The sequence below is a fragment of the Bactrocera oleae genome, chromosome 4 (assembly GCF_042242935.1).
Source record: "Bactrocera oleae isolate idBacOlea1 chromosome 4, idBacOlea1, whole genome shotgun sequence".
In the NCBI taxonomy this organism is placed as follows: Eukaryota; Metazoa; Arthropoda; class Insecta; order Diptera; family Tephritidae; genus Bactrocera; species Bactrocera oleae.
In genome coordinates this window covers 48,912,173-48,935,996 of record NC_091538.1, presented here as the reverse complement: position 1 = coordinate 48,935,996, position 23,824 = coordinate 48,912,173, and the positions used below count along the sequence as shown (strand labels likewise).

The 23,824-nt window shown below is 34.2% G+C and overlaps 1 protein-coding gene across 1 annotated transcript in view; it reads left to right on the top strand.

The window, feature by feature from the left end:
* Nucleotides 1–14,602: 14,602 nt before the first annotated feature.
* Nucleotides 14,603–23,824, top strand: part of CngA (Cyclic nucleotide-gated ion channel subunit A) — a 69,520-nt gene continuing 60,298 nt past the window's right edge. The window contains exon 1 of the mRNA XM_070108333.1: nucleotides 14,603–15,088. The gene's annotated coding sequence lies outside the window, so the exon portion shown is untranslated. The remainder of the gene's footprint in view (nucleotides 15,089–23,824) is intronic.

Genomic DNA, 23,824 nt, shown 5'->3' with positions numbered 1-23,824 from the left:
TTTATACATACATACAGTGAACACAAGTAAGAGTGGTACGGGAATGGCAAGAAAGCATACGCCAGCCTTATTGCTGATGATAAAATGTTCAAATCTTCTTTTATTTTGTTATGTTATGGTTCTAAAAGTAGATTTATTCATACCTCAATTGGAATTCATATGGATTTTTTCGGTTTTAAATAAAGGTATTAAAGTGGGTAATTAATAAAAAGTGTACTTTTAGGTAGAAAACATGCTTTTGCCGCCCACCTTAACAATTTAAAAAAATTAAATATTTATCAATTTCATTTACATTGACATACATTAACACATTGCATTTCAGCTACTTACTTCTTACATTCCATTCGACAATCACAGTCGACCGCTCAATGGCATATCGTTCGTTTGTGTTGAAACTGCACTCATCAGCGAGCATAACTTTACTGTTCAACATACAACAACAACCACTGACAGCAACTTGCCAGCACCAGTGCCGCTTCTAAGCCAGTCCGCCGCTATTTTATACACACGCTGTTTGAACGGCTTTGGACGAACTGCGGACACACAACAGCACCCAAAATCTCATCGGCCATTCTAAGCCACGATCAATGGAGATGGCACGAGTCTCTTCTTACCATTCTCACCTTGTACACTGCTCACCGCTGGACAGGTCACCGAAAAGGATACGTCCATAAAACGGTGAATGAGATTATTTGTCAATTATGTTGATGAAATGATGATGGAGGTGCCGCGCTGCATTTCAATTTAGTAAGGAATCAAGAGAATGCCATTGGTTTGGTGGAAGATGTGGAGAGACATCGCCACTGCTGTCGAGCAACCAGGAGAAAAAATTTGTGCTCATCCGGAGATCACTGGCGTTTCAGCCAGTGGCGGTGGTGGTAGGAAAGGAAAAAGTGATCGCAGTGATGCCGTTGCAATGATTAGCGCCACGAAGGATGATAGCCGCAAAGAATATTGTCTGGGGTTGCACAGTGGGAGGCGGATTTTACAGGTAGGAAAAGTTGACTTTACTCATGAATATTTAAGTAGATATGGTATTATCGTATAGTTCTAACTGCGATTCATATACATTCGGTCTATAAATAGCCTTCGGTCTGAGTTTAACATTGAAATATATTTGAAATTCCAAATTTACCTGCGTGCTTAAGTCGAAAGTAAAAATTCAGTATTTATTTCAGTTATGAATTTGAAGAAATATGTGCGTAACTTTATAAAAATTATTAAACTAAGTAACAATTTTTCACAAACCCCAAACCGTTAGCTCGAGTTTGCCTATATTCTGACGAGATGTAAAGAAGATTTAAATCGAGAGATTTAATTTAGGTACCACAAGAAACTAGTAAAATTCTTAATAAACGTCAATGAAAAATTAAGCGACCGTGTATCAAAATAGAGATTCCAGCCCTGAATGCATCCCAAATATATACTCTGTGCGACACCAAACCAATCGTCCAACATTTCGATTTAATTAAAGTGGGAATTATTCATAACAATGCATTGATTTATTACGTCCTTGTAAATATATACATTCAGGCACTTTTTAGAATTATCACCCACAAAAAATATAGTTTCAATCAACCAAGTGGCTGCAACAACGTAAAAATCACCAGCGGACGGCTGTAAAATATCACAAAAGCAAACTTCCGAAAATTGCATTCAAAATATCGGTAAATAATCGCTGAAGCAGCAAAAATAGTAAGAAAATGATACGAGCGTACCACCATACATAATATGAAACGGAAATTAAAAACTACCAATGCAATCGTCCATTTTCTCTGAAGATTTGTTCTGCTTTAAACGCCAGTTTGATGTTTTATATGCCGTTTTGTTGTTTTTAGTGTAGCTTACCAATTTTCTTCAAGTGGCATAGAGCAACAAGCTTCTTTGCTCCTTTTGTTATCCTTTTTAACAGGCACTTTCTTTAGTGCTATTCTACTGCAGCTTCTATCATTTCATTCTTCAATTATTATTTGCGGGACTCGATAGTTTTGCAATTGTGGTTTCATTGGAGTGGAAAATGTAGTTATTGACAGTGGTTTCTCGTTAATTAGACTGACATAATCAGCAATTCAAATTTTAAAATTTCAAATGGGTGCAACATAAAGAGGCATAAACAAGCAACGACTGTCCTTATTTTACCATCGTTGCAGACAGAAAAAATATTCACCTTGTTCTTAGTGCCTCTTCTACACTCAACAGGAACAAAATGATCGCTGCCTTCGAGCAAGGATTTTCCAAATAACCTGCACCAATGAGCAAGTATTTGCAGGTACATACCAAAGCTTTTGGCTAATTTTTATGTTAATTTCGCATCATCTGCACTTCCACGCGTTCTAATTAATACACACACTCTTCCATAAGAGTATGCATACAGGGTTTGGTGCTTAGCGTAAGAAGTTATCAGTGGAATTTTCACAATGTTTCTATGTGTGCCTTTTTCCTTTGATATTAACAACGAGACTGAAATTTCATTTATTATAACGTTTCACATCTTTTTGAATTGAAATAAACGTATAAAATTAAAGAAAAAATTTATGTTTGCAAATAATTATAAAAGATGTATCACTTCTCGATAACTAAACACCAAAAAAAGAATATAAAGAGCCCATCGCCCAATTTTGACAGCTACTTCTAGAAAGCCCTCTTGTACCACCTCGGGTAAAAAATGTAATGTCTCTGACGCATTCAGTTATCGCATAAAATGGGAGTGGTTATCATCCGATTTCAGATTATGAGAGTCAAAAGAATTTGTATCGCGCAAATTTGGATGACACAGCTTGAATGGTTTGGGAGATATATACATTACACCTATTAGGGGGTGCTAAGCCTATTTTAAGAAAATTTATAAACCACAAGTTCACCTTCTTAACGGAATTCGTTGTTCCAAATAAAAGTCATGTATCTTGTTTTGCGGCTTACTTATGACACTTCATTAGTTTTGGATTAAATGTGGTTCTTGGTCGTGGCAGTAGTCCAATTACGCTCATCTACAATACTATACTTTTTATGTGTACCAAGTTTCATAAAGATATCGTAATTTAACTAAAGTTACTGCTTGCACAGAGAGACAGACGGACAGACAGTTATCTGGATTTAAACTCTTCTCGTCATCTTGATCTCCTTTATATCTATATATAAAACTCTATATCTATCTCGATTAGGTTTAGGTATTACAAACAACCGTTCGGTCAACAAAACTATTCAACATCCGAAATAACAGGAAAGTAAATGAAACTAATATATTATATTAGATCAACAGTGCCTACATGATTTAACCATTACTGCGCCTAACCACAATATGTGTTATTATTGCTGGATGACTGCAAAGTTTTGTTTGACATAAATTTCGTTGTCATACGCCATGTCGAGCGTGAATGACATTTACAAAATATTTTCATTTTTAGTTGAGACAGCGGGAATCAACAACCAAATAAACAGAATAATAAAAATTTGCAATGTGTGTGAGCGCGCGTACGTTGCACAATGTCACCCATACGCCATGTTGAGCTCTCAAATTATCTGATAATTTTACATAAGCCGCGGACACAATTGGATTTATTGATGTAACCAAGTTACAAAACAAAATCTGGATTCTCATGAAAGAAATTATGTGTGTATATATAACATAAGTATATATATACTAATGTATAGAAATCACAAATTAAATTGTTGCCTTAGAAAATAGCTAAATTTTGTGAAGATACCTCATCAAATAAAAAAGTTTCCCATACAAGTACTTAATTCCAATTCAGTTCAGATCGATAGCTTAAAAACTGAGGGACTAGCTTGTATATATACAGACAGACGGATAGACAGACGGACTTGGCTAAATCAACTCAGCTAATCATGCTGATCATTTATGTATATATTTTTTAAAGTCTCCGACGTTACCTTCTGGATGCTACAAACTTCGTGGCAAACTGAATATACCCTGTTCAGGGTCTTATTAACATAATTAATATGAATAGATCAAAATCAAATTTAGTTTAGAAAACTGCACGTTTCATAATATAATTTGTTACTAACTTAAAGCTTTGTGCTTAGGATCTGACAAATTGAGCTTCAGACTTCGTAAAAGCAATTTGCTTTGATTCATGTATGTAAGTGAGTGCAACCTGAGATGACAAACAAAGCTTTGTATACATATAAAAGCTAATTTTAAGATGAAGGAAGCACTATGGACATGGAAAAATATTCTAATATTTTCAATTAATCTCAGTGTATAATTAAAATGAAAAAACATTTGTAGCGAACATACATAATCCGATACAAATGCATTTCCACGCTACCAACAATTATTTTAAGCATTCGCAGCATACTTGACACTGATGGAAAGCGAAAAAAAATGCAAAAAAATTAAAATATCAGTGACATACAAACATGCATACTCTACACATATAAACGCTTAAGCAGGCTTATGCACATAGCCAACGCGCCAAGTAAAATCCAGTAAAATACTAAATAGTAAACAGTTTGAAATTTAAGATCAAGTGTTGAAAATACTTCCTGCGCCAAGTAACCCTCAAACGAAAGTCATTTCAGTGGGCAGCTGTTGCAACTTGCACTCTAGAACTGAATAGAACAATTTAGACTATGTGACGCTACTTAATGCTTAGTTCAAAACCATAACAATTACGTACATGTCTGCACTTCACTACAGACGCGTATATCTGCTTTCCAACACCAGCTCTTGTCTGCGTCTTGTGATTTTAACGACCGCAGTCGCTCCACAGGTCGCCTTTATCCCGCTAGGTTAACTGTTTTAAAATTAAGCACAGTTTCGTCGACTCACTTGTTCTTCACTTACTCACTTTTACTTGTAACAGCTTTTCTTAAAGTGGCTCCACAATCAGGAGGGAGATAGTTCTCTGAAGTATTAAATTTTCTCTGGCTTAGCGTTTTCCTCTAATAGTAGATCTAAGTTGAACCATGACTTCGAGCAATAGTTTTAGACAGTGCTTCCTTTCTATATGTGCCCAATTAACCAGGAAGCTATACTGGCTTGATGCTCTAAATTTCTTTAAATGAAAGGGTTGCGGTATTACTGGACTTAGAGACTGTTACCACCAACATCGGGAAATATCGCGACATTAGAGGTCGCAAGAACAATAAATATAAATACTAAAAATAAATTAATAAAAGAGCTATATATTATCATCAATGCCGAAGAAAGCATAGAGAGGGAGACACATGCTCAATTGTATGGCTAATCGTATTTCAACCCGATAACGAACATAACAGTATATAGTAATGGCAAGACCAATAACCACTGGATAAAAGCCTTGTGATTACGTGAAGCCGAGTCATTTGAAGGTCTGCCATGCTGCGAGGAAGACAAATTCAGGAAGTAGATAAGAGTATGAAGGAAGAAGAAAGGCAGATATAGAGACTTTAGAAAGCTTTCTAGTGCTGTAATTAACATTGGCTTTGGAAATATTTCAATTGCGTGATATATGCTGATGAGTTTATTGCCACGACTTAGGAGCAGCAGCAGTTTTAGTGACGTTAAATACCATAAAAGCTTAATTGAGTGGTTTTACTCCAAAGTTGCACACATACATACATATCAACATTTGCCAACACCTTAGAATGCTGCGCGCAACCAAAAAGAATTGTATACAAAAGCGGTGATAAATATTATATTATTACAGCTATGTGAGTGTACAAAAATGTTCAGAAAAGTAAAAAGTGGAATATTCTGTCACACTTTAATGTAAACATAAATAAATACAAGGAATTCTCTTATAATGCTAGAAAGTGGTATTTCAACTAAGAATACTGTGTTCAGTATGCCTGGGGATTTCAACAGCTCTTTTATTCCTTTTTCCCTAGCAATCAAAGGATGAATGTGTAGGTAAAGGTTAGTAAGTTAATGTGGAGTAATAAATATGTCACGAATTCTTATTGCTTCAAGCAAGCGTCGTTGAATTTGTAGAGAGTAATTCTTATTAACCGTTTGCCTTTGAGATAAGAATTCGTGATTCGTTATGCAATACACTCGAAGAACACAGTAAGCACAACCTTCACGTTCGAACGCAATTGTCGAACCTTTTCCAGTATTGGCGAACCCGGATGCTTCCACGACTGAACCTTACTTTTTACTCAAAATTGGTATGCCAACGTCATCAGCGACTTCTCTGATTGTGATTCGGTGATCATTCATAATCATCGATTTCAATATTTCAAAATTTTCATCAGTTTTTGATGTGCTGGGGCGTCCGGAACGCTCGTCATCTTCAACGTCTTCAAGGCCATCTTGGAAACGCTCAAACCATTCGTAAACTCTCGTTTTACTGAGAACAGACTCACCATTGACCTTTGTTAACATCTCACAGATTTTGTTGTACTTTATTAAATTTTTAACTTATAATTTTATGGAAATTCTTTGATCCATTTCTTTTAACAAAAAAAATAAATATACGTCTAACCTTAGCGGCTGCTACAGATAAAGTAAGGTGCACGTACTTGTATATCAACACAATAAAAAAAATTGTCAAGTGGATTCTCCAAACCGCGAAATTTTAAAACTCCAGGTTTTCCTGAAGATATTTCGTATATTATTTGTACTAAAACTAAACTCTTTGATTTTCGGCACAATAGAACTTAGGTCGCGGTGCATACCTCATTTTCTTATAGAGACTTTAGTTGGGAAACGACTACACCATATCAAAGCTCTACCAAACCAATTGTCTGCTATTAGAGAAGTTTCCTTGACTCTCCAAATAAAGCAAAGGCAATTTAAAGCTTTCCAGTAGTTAGTGAACCACATTATCCTGTGCTTCTGAATATATAAGTATTCTAATTAAGTATCTTAAAATTTAATCTTTTATTTTGATTCTTCGCAGAATTTGAGTCCTCCACTGATCTTCATATGATATATGCCTTTGTCACGAATACGCGTTCTTTCGTCAACATTGAATAGTTACAGAAACTGAAGCTAGATTAATTTATTTAAAACAAGCTTTTATGGAATCACTTTAGCTTTTGCTTTGTTAAGAATTCATCGGTGGATATATTTTTAGTAAATAATTGTATAAAGTAACAAACGCTTCAATCAAACTCAACAATATCAAAAAATTCACAAAAAACTTTTTATAAAATTATTTTTTTATATGCATGTTTTAGCTAAATCTAATTTGTAATGAGACAAATTATAAGATGCTGTAATTAGATCACAAATTAAACAACAAAATGTCTATGTAATACAATTACTAACGAGCATCCTGTATTCAACAAATTAGCTCTTTTTATTTAATAAGAAGCAAATGCCGGCACCTGTCCTTTTCTCACTAACAAGCTGCTCATTTGGCAGAACGGCCGATATCGGACCACTATAACATACAGTAGTTGCCATACAAACAGAACCATCGGAGTTAATTGCTTGTATGGAAAACTATTTCATTTGACGAGGTATCTTCACGAAATTAGGCACGAGTTATTGTTTAAGGCAACAATGTATGTTCCGCAGATATTGTTCAGATCAGATATATAGATACTACATCATAAAGCTACCATAAAAATTGAACGATCGGAAGTTCTTGTTAGGAGCATTTGTATTTGTGATTTATAGCTTCGGCGTAACCGATGTTTACGTTTTTTCTTGTTTTAAATAAAAATGAGAGCCTAATCTTTGAAATCGATTTCGCAGCTACCAAAGCCTCTATGCAACCACAAGCAGCATTCCAAATTGTTAGCTATTTAGTATACACATACAACAAAAAAATGTTAATGTAGCAACCCAAACGTGACAAACAATTTCACTTTATACATATAAGTTAACGTTTGCACTGAAGATCAAACCGAACTGATAAATATATATTTTTTTTGTGTTGTATTATATGTCAACAATCACGGTGTAGTTGGCAGCTCTTTGTTTACGACGCGTAAAGTAGTTTTGGTCATTTCCAACATGGAATTAAACAACGAATTTGCATGAAATTTGAGTTTCCAATGGACTCACGGCTACGAAATCATTGAAAATATTCTAGAGGACAGAGTCTGCTTTATCACGATCACAAGTAGTTCGATAGAAAACGTGTCAATATTAACATGATTGCAACTGACCTTTTGGTTAACAAGATTTGGCTCCCTATAACTTTTTTTTGCTTTCGAAACTGAAAAATTCGCTTCGGGATGTCCATGGACTCAATATATACAATTCGGAAACATTTTTAAAAACAATGGCATTGGAAAATTATGTGCAAAAATTAGTTCTTTAAAATATTTTTTAGTTTTTTCTGCATTTAGTTCGACTCAACTTTTCTGAAATCATTTTCATGATAAATACAAATAAAGATGAGAGAAAGAATAAGAATGAGATAATGAATAACACCAAAACCAGCAGGACAGAGTATCAAAGCAGCAATGCTCTAGTCAAGTGATCCTTATATGAAAATGCCATATTTCACATATACAAAAATTCATAAATTGACGAAATGTCCATGACATGCTTCGCTCCCAACAAAAAATAAACCAAGAAGGTTCAACATAAAAACTCTCTTATAAAATCTAACACCAAGCAAACGGGAAAAATCAGCACATTTGGTATTAAGTATCTTTGACAGCAGCATCAAGTATAAAAATCCAGTCGCCAATTCATAACGAGACATCAGGGATTGTACATAAACTTTTATTCAACTCCATAAAATATTTAAGTAAAAATCAGCAAAATGGTAAATATAACTTTTGCTGAAGCTCATGCTGACGAGTGTCTTAAGCTTTGTGGTGATAACTAACCCATGAAAACCATTTTGCGGTGAAGTCAGTGTGGTTGAGAAAAAATATTAAAAGATTAATATTTCTGTAATAAAAATGAATTGTTGCAATAGACAAAAGAATACATATTATTTACTGGATATCTCTTCATCTAAGGAGGGCTTAATCTCTGTACTTCATTTAAAATATATGGATATGGTCTCACTTTATTTAACATGATCTATTTGATTCTATGTATGTATAGCTTAATCGTTAACTTGTTACCGTAGGATACTTTCTTTTCAATACTTAGTCTAATTAGAAAAAGTCCAAAATCGCAAATCACCCTAGTACTGAAATTGCCAAAACAACATTAACAAAGAAAACAGTTGCCTCATGGAAAATCTAGTATTGCAGATTGTAGTTCATGAACTCATTTCATTCTGATGTTGACTGAATGACTTTTTACAAAGCGCGACCTTCCACACAAGATTACATACGCCTTCCATTGCAATATTTGATACACAACAGAAATGCAACCTTCTTTTTGGATTATAAGACCCGTGATAATGCAAAGTACTGAATATTTTCTGCTATTAAAAATATCTTCATTTAAAAAATTTTAAATAACTGAACCAATATTCTCAGCGTAGTATGATGAGTCCAATACCTTTTAGAATTTTTAACTACAAAGATTGATTGGTCATTTTTATTGACTTGAAAGCCACCACAGCATCTGTGTATGCAGTGAAATATTTCCTATAACGATAATGGATCATTATGGCTAGATTACTTACATGAATTTTTCGGGGAGATAACTGACATAGCTTTACCTGATAAAAGTTGTGGGCAAATTTAATATACTCATCCGTCATTCGACATTTTTTTCTACTTAATTGGAGGTGGTGGTTTACAAAATGTCTGGATGTCAAGAGCACAACTTAGTACTGTGGAGAATTAAAATGTGTATGCTATAACATATGTGAGACGACATAGATAAGAACATCAAAAGTTAGTCATTAAACTGATTCAGATAGGCACTATGACAACAACCCTTTGCAAACTCTATTTAGAGGAAATATTAGAATAGTATAATAAACTTAAATTGAACGGTTAATATGGCTTTGATTTGAAGCAAAAACCGAAAGTCACAAGCTATTCTCCTTTTAATTATTTATTATAAAAAGGAGTTTTTGTAATAATATCGATAACCTTAGTTTAGTTAGGATAGAAGCAGATATTTATTTGTTTCATATATCAATTGTATATTTCCGCACTCGGTGGTGTTTGTTACCATTCTCCAGGCAGTTGCCTTATTTTATACATCCAGCTTTATTTTCATATTGTGTTTGCAGAGAAATCTGCTAACTTTCATACCTTTCTGTGTATACATATTCTGTATATACACACGCAAGTAAAATCTCTTACTGTAGTCATCAATGTAAATCCATGCAAATTACTCAGCCGGAAGTCAATACCAAATCAATCGCCATTATTCTTTGTCAAAATAACAAATCAAATTTCGGTGTATCGTTTATCATTGGAAATACATACATACAATTAGGCAGACAGATGAGTGTCATCTGAAATTCGAAATTGATGTTTTCATTGTATTGTGCAAAAATATGAAGTCACTCTAAACCATGTTATTTTCGACTTTAAATATTTATTTTAAGGTAAAGAGCAAAAGTTATTTCCATAGTTATAGTTATAGTTGGTTCCACAATCAACATAAAATATTATATAGATCTTTTAGAAATAGAGACAATTCCGAAAAAAGTTCACACTCGCTCGAAAATGCAATGCACATTGCAGCAAAATGAAACCGAAGGCATTTTTTTTTTTAATTTTGGATTGAAAGAGACAAATAGAACTTCGTTGCTTTTTATGTGAGGTTCCCCACCGCAGTGGTCAAGTATGACCAATATCTCCTTGAGGTATACAACCATTATTCAGGTGCTAAACGATGGTGTCTTTGTTCGTTCAATAATTAAAATTCAACAATATTTATGAAACTAATATGCACCTAAATGCTTAGTTGCTATATAATTGAGCAAAAGGATACGTGCGGAGCTAAAATGCATAATTGAAACAAGTGTAAGAAAATCATTTATCATTTAGCTTTCTCTCGTCAAAACATCCTTACTGCGTTTATAGTACGATATAAAGAAAAATGTTTGATTTAAATGTATAATCCTGGCAGACCTGACTACAAGTCCCCAAGATTGGAATCAATCAATAAATTCTGATCCCCTCAAATTTATTATTATTGCTCATCACCCGTTTTGTGTTTTTCTGAGATCATCATATAATTGTATATAACATTTGATTACACAATAATTAAGTCAATTAGGATACTAATCTACTCTCCAAGCCTGTCACTAATTTAGTTAATAAAGAAACACGGTCTTTTCATGTCAATAATCAACAACATCCCTTCACCTATGCGATATACACTGGAGTTTTTAAGATACGACATCGCAGGAGATCATTTATTAAACCAATTTACAAAATTATGAGAATTGCACAAAACATTAGAAGCACGCATATTAATTCATGAGAATAGTTGAAATGAATGTATTCGAAGCATATCATACCTTTAGCCACCATATGTGGAATAGTAATCCTTTCCTACGGTTAATTTTGTCTCATATATGTACATACAATGTATGCATATCTAAAATATAATGAGATGCAAGTCGTAAATCTTCTCTGGACACAATATAAATCGGTCAATATGGTTCCAATCTTCTATTTGTCTCCATAATCATTTTCCATCAAACAATATCTAATATCTCGTATATACAGTAAGAAAATAAAAGTTAATTTAACCTTACCATTAAATAATTCTACTAACAAAAATAGAAACGATTGGTTTACAGCTTTGGCATTTCTTACATAACATGTAACTATATTGTCCTTTCAAACCAATTTTAGCATTATTCATCAGCATATTTTTGTCATAAATATATTTATACTCAGCTAGAGGTATGTTAAGTTGGCCAAGAAATTTGCAGCACTCAAAAGGAAAGGTCGCAGACCCTATAAAATGTATATATTATATATGGTAAGTAATCAGCGCAACATGCCGAGTTAATGTACCAATGTCCATCTGTCCATCTATCTGTATATACGCAAGCTAGTCCCTCAGTTTTTAAGAAACTGCTTTGACATTTTGTACACATCTTTTTCTACTTAATAAGCTGATCATTTTTTAAAACCCTCGATATTGGACTACTACATCACGTAGCTGGAAACTAATTTTTTTGTAAAAGGTATTCAAGCTTGGGTGCAACCACTAAAAAACTCATTTTATGGTTACAAAGTAGGCTAATAGTAATAACATACTTGCATGTTTAAGAGATATTTTTGGACTTCACTCCGTTTACGTGTACCCTATTGTTAACGGTACCTAGCGTAATTTTCCTGCTTGGAAATGCACTGACTTATATAACCATATTGCGTGACGCATGTATTTACAGAACCGATTGCTGCCTATAAACGTATAGAACATGATTAAACGCAGGTTTCTGCGATCAACGAGGAGACCGGTATACCTAATGGCGCTAGCAGTCATAGCAAATACAACACAGTGTAATATGTATTGAAGAAGGGGTAGCACAAACGTGGTTTCATGCTATGTGGCATTCGAAAACAAATGTTAATTGAATTAGTTTGGCTGGGAGCAATTATGTTGAGTTCTTAATTGAAAATGGCGGCTGAAGTGTCATTATTGAAATAAAAAATAAATACTAATTTATATTTGGACTGAATCTAAGTGAGTTAATATGTGATAAAACTACCCAAGTAATTTGATGGCTTGACTTTGCTTAGTGTTCCATATGTTTCGAATAGGCATTAGATAACCCAACTGGGTAAAAATTGAACAATCGGAACGAACTGCTTATGTACATGGAAAACTTTTTGATTTGACGAGCTATCTTTACCAGACACGCCGTGGAACTGACATGTAAAACTCAAGTTCTTATTAAAGCTTGGGTGCAACCTAAGTTAATGTTTTTCTTGTTTTTATGTTATATCAGTGAAAAAATCAGGCCGATATTGGTGGCAGCTAAATTGAGTTTCAAGAAACATCATCACGAGTTTCATCGACACATCTTTGTCAGGCTGTCAAAGCAATTTGACCCTTTATTCAGAGTGGCTGCAAATTTTATAATTCCATATCTATTCCAAATATAAAATGTTTTACATACATTATGTGTAGTTAAGAGTATGAAACTTTTATAATTTCTGTTATCATTTATGATTTCATGTTACAAATCTTGCAAGAACGTAATAACACAAACAATTTGTTTCATACGTACTATCTTCTCTACATCACGATAGTTATTACCGTGACAATACCTGTGGGTACGTAAAATAAATGTGATCTTTTGGAACCTGTCGCTGTCATGGCTGCACCATTGTTAGAGATTTGCCCAGAATGTCATATATAATATATACGAATGTCATTGTGTCGACACTACAAAATTGTCTGTTAAGTCAATGTCAGGCTATTAATCCTTCAAAACATTCCTATGAGCATAATTGCACACATAGATAAGGGAAGGCACATACTTTTTTATATTATGTATTTTGTTAGTGTCACATGTATATATGTACGCATTGGATAGCAACAGGTCGTTTTTCCACTACACAAGGTATCATGAATCTCTTTAGTCTAGCTTACACTCTCGCTCTCCTGTACACTCCTTTTTCTAGAAAACTGTTGTTGCTCTCATTATATCATTATTGGTATTTACAGGTACATATAGCTCTAATATTAACGACACCATATGTGAAAAGCTTTTTCCTCCTGCCTTTTTCTAAGTTTGTAAGTATGCGCATTGAGTACACCATGTCGTATGAGTAACGTGAGTATTCGTGATGAAGCTTTCTTATCAAAATCCATTGAGTGAATGAAATTTTATATAAAATGTCCATTGAAAATGAGCGAGAGCTAACAGCACGTATTGTTACTATGAAGTAAAACAACAACAACAAAGTTACAATGCAAAATAACAACGAAGCTTAATTTAATACAGACTTAATTGTGTGTGTGAAAAAGAGCAGCTGTTCTTTTGGCTCTCAAATTAGTATTTGGCTAACATTAAAACTTCTTCCTTTTGATATCTGCGCCACTTCATGTACACGTATATATACAAACACACTTCAGCTTAGGCTCTTTCCTTCACTTCATTCATTCATTGCGTTTACATTCACTGACGCCAACTGAATGAACAGGATGCTCAAATGGATGCGCAGTTTGGCGTCGCTGCGCTGCTCTGTTATGATAACTGCGACATTTGCTCGGCAGCTGCGTTGATGAACTGCTCCTGAGCGCTTTGAGTGCGTTCACAAACATCATTCCGTCGTTGACCGGACAAAGTATCGGACGCGGTCGCGCGTTTCTTCTTTTAGATTAAAAGGATATTCTAATACAAAATATCAGACTAACGGGAATTGTGAGTGTTTGAAAGTCGTGCGTGAATATAACTGTAAATGTTCAATACCATATGGCTTAAGTGAATTTTACTGGAGAAATGTAAATGTTAAAAGATACAAGCAGTGCTGTGCTGGAGTGCAGATTAATAATAATTCATATTAAAATTTCCGTCTGCGTTTATATGGCGACATTTTGTCCCTTCGTATGTGTGCGCAACTGCAAACTACGACTAAATTCCCGTCGCTACTTTCACATCCACGCGTTGAAATAAAAAAGTAATTACATTTAAATATAAAAAGTTAAATTACTCGCTACAATTGTTTGCGTCTTATCGCATAAGCCATTACGCACATTAACACTTGCCGCGCTTGTTAAGACAAATGAAATAAATACTTCGGAATAATTGTTTGCATTTTTTGCAACTAAAACGATACTTAAAAAATATGTATTTCATATAAAAATTCATGTTTACAAAGATTTCAGCAAAGCAAATTTATTCGCATTAATTAACGCATTTCTCGCTATCATGAAATAAAAAGTGTACGTGTGCGTGTAATTGTGAAACTAAAATTGCTGTTTGACATCGCAAGTCGTTCAAATTTGTTTTAATGGTAATGTAAAATTAATTTTTTACGTTTTAATGCTTACTAAGTGGAACATTATTTTTTTCAACTACAAAGTATCGGAGAAATGTTAAACAGGGCGTCATAATAAATATTCAGTAGGAGGTTTAACTTTCATGGAAGAAGTGAAAACTCAACAAATAAAAAGTGTTGTGAATAAAAATTTAAAAATTAACTTATATGATTTACATCCGGACAAAATTCAAATTTTGACGGAAAGATATAAAAGTGTCAGTGAAATATATTTTGTAAAAATCATTCAAAGCTTTTACCAGTGAAAATCTAAATTTATTTGAATTGCTGTGGTGCAGAACTAACAAAAAAGGTTAGTAAGAAAGAAAAAATTTCTTTTTTCTTCTTTAAATATATTTAGTGTTATTAAGCAAAAAAAAGGCTCGTTTATTGCAGAAGGATTCAAAACAAAAATTCTTTAATATAAATATTAAAAATATCAAGTTTTAACTGTGATAAAAAACCGGATGTCATGTTCTCGTATTTGATTGAATTAAGACAAAACACAAAAAAACATTACCTTCGGTTTTTTATCTACGATTTTTTTTATCTACGATTTCACCATTTCCTTATATATTTATAATAATCTGTGCCAAATTTTGTCAAGATATCTTATCGAATAAATAAGTTTGCCACACAAACACTGTTTTTCATCGTTTTGCTTGTATGGAAGCTATATGCTATAGTAGTGCGATATGAACAATTTACTTAAAGATTATAGCGATGCCTTGTATAATAATCTGTGCAAAATTTCCTGAAGATATTTCGTCAAATGAAAAAGTTTTCCATACAAGCAGTTGATTTCGTTCGTTCAGTTTGTATGACAGCTATATGCTATATAAATTAGTTTAAAGAAGAACAACAAATCAGACCATATGTGTTAGGAGCGAATTAGTTTTTATTATCATTTACTAGCCACCTGAAGTTCTGTTTCGTCAATGTGTTGTCATACATTATCGAAACGTTTGTTTTCAACAGTAAGTATTTTCGAAGTGACTACTTTGTTGTTAGCTCTTCTAGATATGTGATAGAGTATTGAAATGTTGTCTTCGTTTTAGATGAAACCATTTTTGTCTAAGTAGAGAAAGGATTCGGGTGGTGCAAGTCCGTTTGCAATAGCTAATACAAAATAGTCATCACCTTCGTAAAAAGGAGCTCTTATTAAAATTTTATTGTGATAATATAGGCAGCAACTTATATGCTTTGGTGAATTATATGCTTATGATGAAATTCGTATTCTGTGGCTTATGTAGCGATGTGCATGATCGGAGTATTCTTCTCTCGAATTTTCTGAGTCTTTCCATATATGAAGGAGAGATATTAAACCAAATTGAACATCGATATGAGTGTATTGGTCTAACTAGTGATTGATACATGTTAGGTTTTAGTCCTATAAATAGCTCTATTTGTTTTTAGGATTTGTATGTTGATATGATCATTAAAACATAAAAACTTATCGAGGCGAATAACAAGATATTTGATTCTCTCCTTGCGCTGTATTTGGATATTTACTACACTGGATTTTATATTAAAATCTTTCCATTTTTTTTAACGTTTGAGTTACATTTATTAACGGAAGGGCGAAAAAGAATACTTTCGCATTTGCCAATACTTATTTTGAGATGACAGTTTATTGTATAATCCTCAACAGTATTATATTTGAAATTCAGGCAACTATTAATGCTGTCGGAGTGGTAAATGAAAATGTCGTCAGCGAAGGCTACAAATGGACAACATTTTTTGTGCTAAGTCGACGATGAAAAGATTAAACAGAATTGGAGCATTTACTGTTCCTTGTTGCAGACCGTTGACTACGTGAAATTCGCGACTGCTTTTTGTATTATTTATATGTACTGCACATTTTTTGCTGGATATCATGTTATACCTAAATACGAGTAATCAGATGTAGATGGAATCTATAGCTGATGAGCTTACATATTAACCCTTCGATCCATACTTGATCGAATGCTTTCTTAAGGTCAAAGAAGCATCCACCTGTGACATATTTCTTATTTATTCACTAAATAAAAAAAAGCCACAAAACTATATAAGTATTCAACCCACTTATATTTCAGTAAATAATATATTACATACTATTAGAAGCTCTGTATGCTCACCACCTTGAATAAGTCACAAACCGGAAAATTTTCGCCACATTTATCCTGATTGTGCGCATTCAATAGCTTTTCCTCCGTCTAATCACAGATCGCAGAGATTATTCATAACGATAATACAATAATAAGCACACTCTATATTTAGCTTACATATTGTGATAAATTCGAATTGTCAAAATAAATAAAATAAAAATGAAGCATTGTGTGACTGTTAAACAATATATTTTCCTGCTGATAAGAGCAATAACACCGCACTGATAACACGACAAGTCAATTCTAATAAAAAATCGCACGTATATGTAGGTAGATAGATAATGACTTAAAGGGAGAAAACCCAATATTCATTTTATCACAAATACTTCTAAGTCAATATTTGATAAACATATTTAATTGCAACTAGATTATTGCAAATTTGTTGTTTGCTTAGTAAGCCCAGGTGCTGGAAGCGGAGATGAGATTACATAGGGTGATTTATCTGAGTCAGCAAGTGTATTACTAAACGTAAGGTGGGTGGATGGAATACATACTAAAACTAAACTAATTCTGATAGCAACAAGCGTTAAGAGCGGCATTTTCTCCGACTATAGGCCATTGCCAAAGAGAGCTTTTGAAATTTTTTCATTCCTATATTTAATATTCGATTTTCGATCGTTAACTTGATTAGAATTGTAAAGGCTGCTTGAATAGTGCTAGATACAAGTCCATAATTATAAATTAACCCATTTTTAGAAAGCAAACTAATCAAAAATGTATTGACGGAGCCAATGTTTTGTCGACTTCCTCTACGACAAAATAACAGAGATCGTGACAGATTGGGGTAGTGAACGTGCCTGGCGAAATGTGAATATGGCACTGCGTATGACAACAATGTAGCACTCATGACCCATGGAAAATTTCTGAGTACCGTGTACAAGTTAATGCAAGAGCACCTCAGCATCGTAACTAACTGAACCGCTGGAAGTGGTCTCGCCATTAACCAAATAAATTTAAGATATTTACTAGGATATACAAGATCCTGGAGGCACCACTGCCGCCATTCGGCATACAGTATACAGTGTAGATAGATATACCCGAATGGAGCACCTTTCACGCATTGACTTTATAACGGATTTTTTGGATCATGGAGTCGCCAAACCAAACTATAACGGTATTTTCTCTGCTCACATATCTCCGAGTGGGTTGTGGATGAGTAGAACTCGCTGGAAGACAGGGCTTTTACGGATGGGTCAAAGCTTGGAAGAAAGGTTGATGAAGGGTTATATTGTCATATACTCACTACCAACTTCAGTTTCAGACTTCCTGACTACTGAAAAATTTTCAAACCTAGGTTTCTGCCACTAAGGTAGCGATAAATTTAGAAATCCGGAATGCAGCCTTCTTCTCACTAGCCGTGCATTCAAAATTGTTTGAGGAATGCCTTAACTCTTTATTAAAGGCATCGAATCATTTTTAGATAAGACTTAGTACTGATGTCAGGCCACTACCGAATCACAGGTATCTGCAAAGCGGTGCAATGGGAACGAGTCGATGCTCCACTCTACTCATGTGTTCTACTACTGAATAGCTATGCTTAACGGGAGCTGGTCCACTGTTAAGCTGCCGTCGAGAGGTTAGTTCGCCTATATATAGAAAGTGCTATTTCGTCGATCCAGTGAACTGGATAATCAGGAATACAGTGCAGATCAGCTTATTATCCACATTAAAGCATAAGTAGCCTTTCCCGGTATTTCGCATCACACAACTATTCACTCATATCGTATTTCGATACCTCTATCTAGTAGTCTCAGACAAGTAATCTTTCGTGAAACTTTCCGCTTTATAAATTTCCTTAATAGAAACTTAGTATCTCACGCTGGTAACTGGATAGACTGGGATGAGGATGGCTACAATCTTGGACCTATTACTGTTCTTTTAATAGTGAATAATTCAGTCTTACTTGAGTTGAACAAAAATTCATTCCTAGTCACTTTATTATTATTAAATTATCCTATGTTATTATTAAAAACAAAGCTAGCAACTTGTGACAAATAATCTTTTTTCTAGGGAAATAACTGAATTGAGTTAAAAAGTTGTTTACAAGCAAATATCGTTTTGCTACACGCTCAGTGGAAGTGCGTTCAAACTCAAATGGCGAATAACGTCTTCATAATTGCATTTTGGACTTGCACCAAAGCGCTAACGCATTAGTGAACTTTTTGACAACACTTGAACGCACAATGTCTACCATCTCTTCAAGGAAAGCTGAAAATATACACAGAGGCATCACTCATACGCCATGGAGCGCGGAAAATTTCCTTTACGCTAATCAATTGCATTACATGCACAATCCGGCTTTGTAAGATCCGTGGATGCGAGATAAGCCATGTCACACCGAGTGCAAGTATTACTTAATTATAACGGCTCACATGTGTGCACACAACATCTGTTGTAGTTGTTTACAAGCATTGCGACCCATTGTGACAATTTGCCACACAGCGCAGCATCACTTAAAGTATGTGTGTAATGTTTAATATGCTTTATATACCCCACATGGTGACACATGACAGTCATTACTTGGCCTTTTTGTTTGTCATTATTGACTCGTACGATGCCTATGGTAAACTACTTTGTTGCTTTTCGCTTTCTCTTTTGCAACCGTTACTTGCTGAGTGCAACATTGCTTAACACACATACATATATATTTGCTGATACTTGTCCGTGGTACCTTATTTTGTATTACAAACCTTTTGTGGTTTATTTATTTTTAGTACTATTATTTGTGGTTTCAGAAGAATTTCCTTATTTTTGTAAACTATGATTCATCGGCTTTTATAAACAAATATCATACAGAGTAATGCTTAACGTATCCTTATTTTAAATTTACTGTGAAATATATTTCTCCAAGTATCTCTCCGACAGTCATTACTATTCCAACTAACCGCATTCTTATGGCTGCGGCTATATTCAGCTAAAGATTGAAAAGCTAATGCAAAAAACCTTAAATATCCAACAAATGTACTAAGTGGACAGCAATCGAACCCGTGTGGAGTTGGCAATTTTCTTAAAGGGTGCACACATTTCAATTAAATTTCCTATGCGTTTTATTGACCAATGTTCATTAAGCTGTTTGGCGACATATTTTATGGCCAATTGAGAATAAGCAAATAAAACATTCACACGCCCGAATTTATAAGATTTACTTTTCGGAGTGAATTTATTAACAGACAGACCTACACACTTATATTGATGTGTATACATGCGTAATAGAGATTTGATTTGTACACAAAATTATTATGAATGATTTCATTCCACAAATGCGCAATACACATTAATGACTTGGGCACAATTTATTGCGCAATTGTTAACTAACTGACTAATTAATGCGAACCTACGAAATTCCAATAGGAATTATGTGATTTTGACAGCTCGTGGCGCACATGTTTGTTTACGGATTTGTGTCAAAATATGTCAGTGTGGTAAGTTTTGCCATTTCATTATGTCATTATTTATATATAATATATATTATATTATATAACATATATTTTCCAATCAGGCCCATTTCTGGCTTAATGGCTTCGGCAAAACGCAAAATTGTTGCTTTTGTGTTGAGTCTAATCTCCACACGAGGAAACGTAATCGCATCCTTAAAAATTTACTGTTAGGTGCGGATTTTGTTATGGCGGCAGCATCGGACCTTATCTCTTTCGAAATTAGGTAAGAAATGCCATCAGTAGCGAGCGTTATAACACGATGTCGACCAACTTTTTTTTCCCCGGAACTTGATGAAATCGACGTGGACGATCTCTATCCCCAAAGAGACGATGCGCTGCCTCATGTATAAATTCTATGCATAAAGACGGTGTGTACAAAGTTAACAGTGCCGTGGTGGTCATTTTACCAACATTTTGTTAAAGTAATAAATGGCATATAATTTTGACAAAATTTTAGCGTTTTATTTGAGTTTAATATCACGTCGTTCTCGTTGGTTTTCGGAGTATCATATAGTACTGAGCAAACAACCAAAAACTATTGTCTGCTTCCCCATGATTGATTTGATTTTGACCCTGTCGTGGTCAACATTGAAGCAACTAACTAATCAGAAGACTGGGGGCGCTTGGTTTAGTGTAAAGCGGCTCAGTAAAGGTCGTCTTTCGGCTTCGTAGAGCCACCGAGATAGTTGAAAAAGATTAATACCATACATACCATAGAATAACAGGTAAGGAAGGGCTAAGTTCAGGTGTAACTGAACATTTTATAGCCTCGCATAGTAAAGTTATATATGGGATTCCGTATATATTTTAATTAAAAGTAGGAAGTATTAAGGGGTGTTGCAGAATCTGATAGTTGTCGGAATCAGAATTGAAACCGATAAGAAAATGTAGTGGGTTTCATGAATTCAGATATTATAAGATTGACGTTCAAAACAGAAGTTTTATCGGTTTTGGGTGTCACGGAAATCAATTTTATCGGTTTTGTTATCAGAAGCAAGGCAAGAGAATATTCGTTGACAGACTTGAAATGTAAGTTAAGAAAATAATTTGTATTATTTTTTCGATTCAATTTATCTTTATTTCTATACGGAAAAACATAAGAATAAAACACAAAATGTCATAATTAATGAGTTTATGGGACAAAATCCACATATTTTAAGAGGATTAACAAAACGTAATTTAACACCCAAATGCGTCTTTGTTCAATCGATAATGTGTTATAAATCTGTAAAGTAAGCATGTATGTATGTATAAAAGCATAGAAATAAATGCAGGCTAAATTACACATTCAACTTCCATGGTACATCAATTGGATTACTGCGATCTTTTAATATCTTCCTTTTAAATTTTTCGTGGTTTTTTTCTTCCAATAAAATTAAAGCTAAATAGCGGAGATTGTAAACTTTAGTAGACTTCATTCAGCGTTTCAAATTTAACAAACGTTTCCAAATTTATTAATTTGCAAGTTTTGTCACAATAGTAAACAGTTGATTCGAATACTGGTTTTGCATATGTTCGAAAACACGAAAATCCAATCAGATTCTGTGATACCATTACAAATCAGAATTGGTTTTCAATTCTGACAACTACGCAAATCTGTCTTCGATTCCACAACACTCCTGATTGAATCCATTATTTACGATTGCAGGCAAGAATTTAATTCAAAATTCTTACATGTTGAACGATAGATGCGGTATGAAGTCGACCAGAAGTTCGAAAATATTTATATCAGGTATATGTGGCTAAGAGAAGTACTGACCCCATTTTACCAAAAAATGTTCCCAGAATTTCGATACTAGACTTCACGGATTAACCGATATGTTCGGTGAAAATTAAACATATGAGCTGCGGTTCACATATTTGGTGTTTGGGTCTTTGAAAAGTTATAGTCCGATTTCGAAAGTTTTAGGCCGTAAAATTAAATAACTTGAGAGAACTACTTGTGTGAAGTTTTATGCTGATAATTTCATTGATGCTTGATTTTTATACTGTTAAGTAAAGGAACCCGCTGGAATTTAAAAGTTTGTTACAAATATAAGAAGCAGGCGTGATTGTAACCTGATTGCGCCCATTTTCACAGTATGTAATAGAAATGTTTGGGTACGTAGGTCATGAGGTATAGGATTTCACCTAGAGTTGGGCAATGCCACGCCCATTGTTCAATTTTTACACCAACTCATATATCCAAAAGTTCTTCTCTATCATCTTGGTTATAAAATTTTATGCTTTGGGGCGCATTTATTTAGTGAGTTATCGCACTATTAGTAGTTTTCAACGTAACAGTTATAAGGGAAGTGGGCGTAGTTCTTATCTAATTTTACCCATATTCTTAGTGTATGAAGTGGTGCCAGAAGAACTACTTCAGAGCAAGATTGGTTTAGTTTGCTTCAGAGGTTTGTTAGATATGCATATTAAGGCATTCAAGGCGCGGGACCACGCCCCACTGTTGTTCCTTGATACTGCGATCGCCTGTCCGAAATTAGTGTTTTGTTTCTTAATTTAGTGCTTAGTTATGGCACTTTATAGGTTTTTGTTTAATGATGTTTTTTTTACTAGTAATTTTTACTCAAGTTATCTCTTACATGGATGGACAGACATACGGATTTCAATTCGTCTCGTCAACCTGATCGTTTAAATATATACTTATATATGGTAAGCTATATAACTCCATATCAATCTCGATTAGTTTTAGGTGATACAAATAACCGTAAGGTGAACAAAACTAGTATACTCTGTAGCAACATGGTAATTATAGTAAACTGGAATAGATCAAAGAACCGATGAAATTGAGTAATACTGAGAGACGCCACAAGAACTGACAACCCGAACGAGCGTGAAGGAAATAGAAGGACTAAAGCAAAATACTGGAAAAAGGTAAAAAAGCTTAGAAATAAAAGTACCGAGTCTAGCGCATACATCAGTAGAAGACAGTGGAATGTACGATCACACACATAGTATGGAAAGGCGCCTTAAAGCATGCTAACTGAAGAATGCGCACAATTGGGGAATGGCAAAGGAATCAGGCAAGAAATTAGTCCCAGTTTGGGCCACGAAAAAAGAAATATGGCAAAAAAGGACATGAATAAAAATAATGTTAACACTTCTAAATTTTATTACCTGTAGACACAAACAAACACATAATACATACAACTAGAAAAATCGTTTGTATGATTTAGAGGCGTACTTGGCGTAAACAATTAACCACACTGTCATGTGAGAAAAATGTATGTATTGTACATGTATGTACTGTAGCCATTTCCGTAATTTACTAATTTTCGTCATTCATTACATTTAAAGAAACCGCAAACAAATTGATCAGCATCCAATTCTAGACATTACAGCAGGTTAGGGTGTAAATACCGGCTGGCGCCTTTAAGTGGGCTATATTATGCTGTCATAATCTGCGTTCGATGCGCATCAATCAGCTAGTGAAGTGATGAATTCCCAAAAAAACTGTGACACACA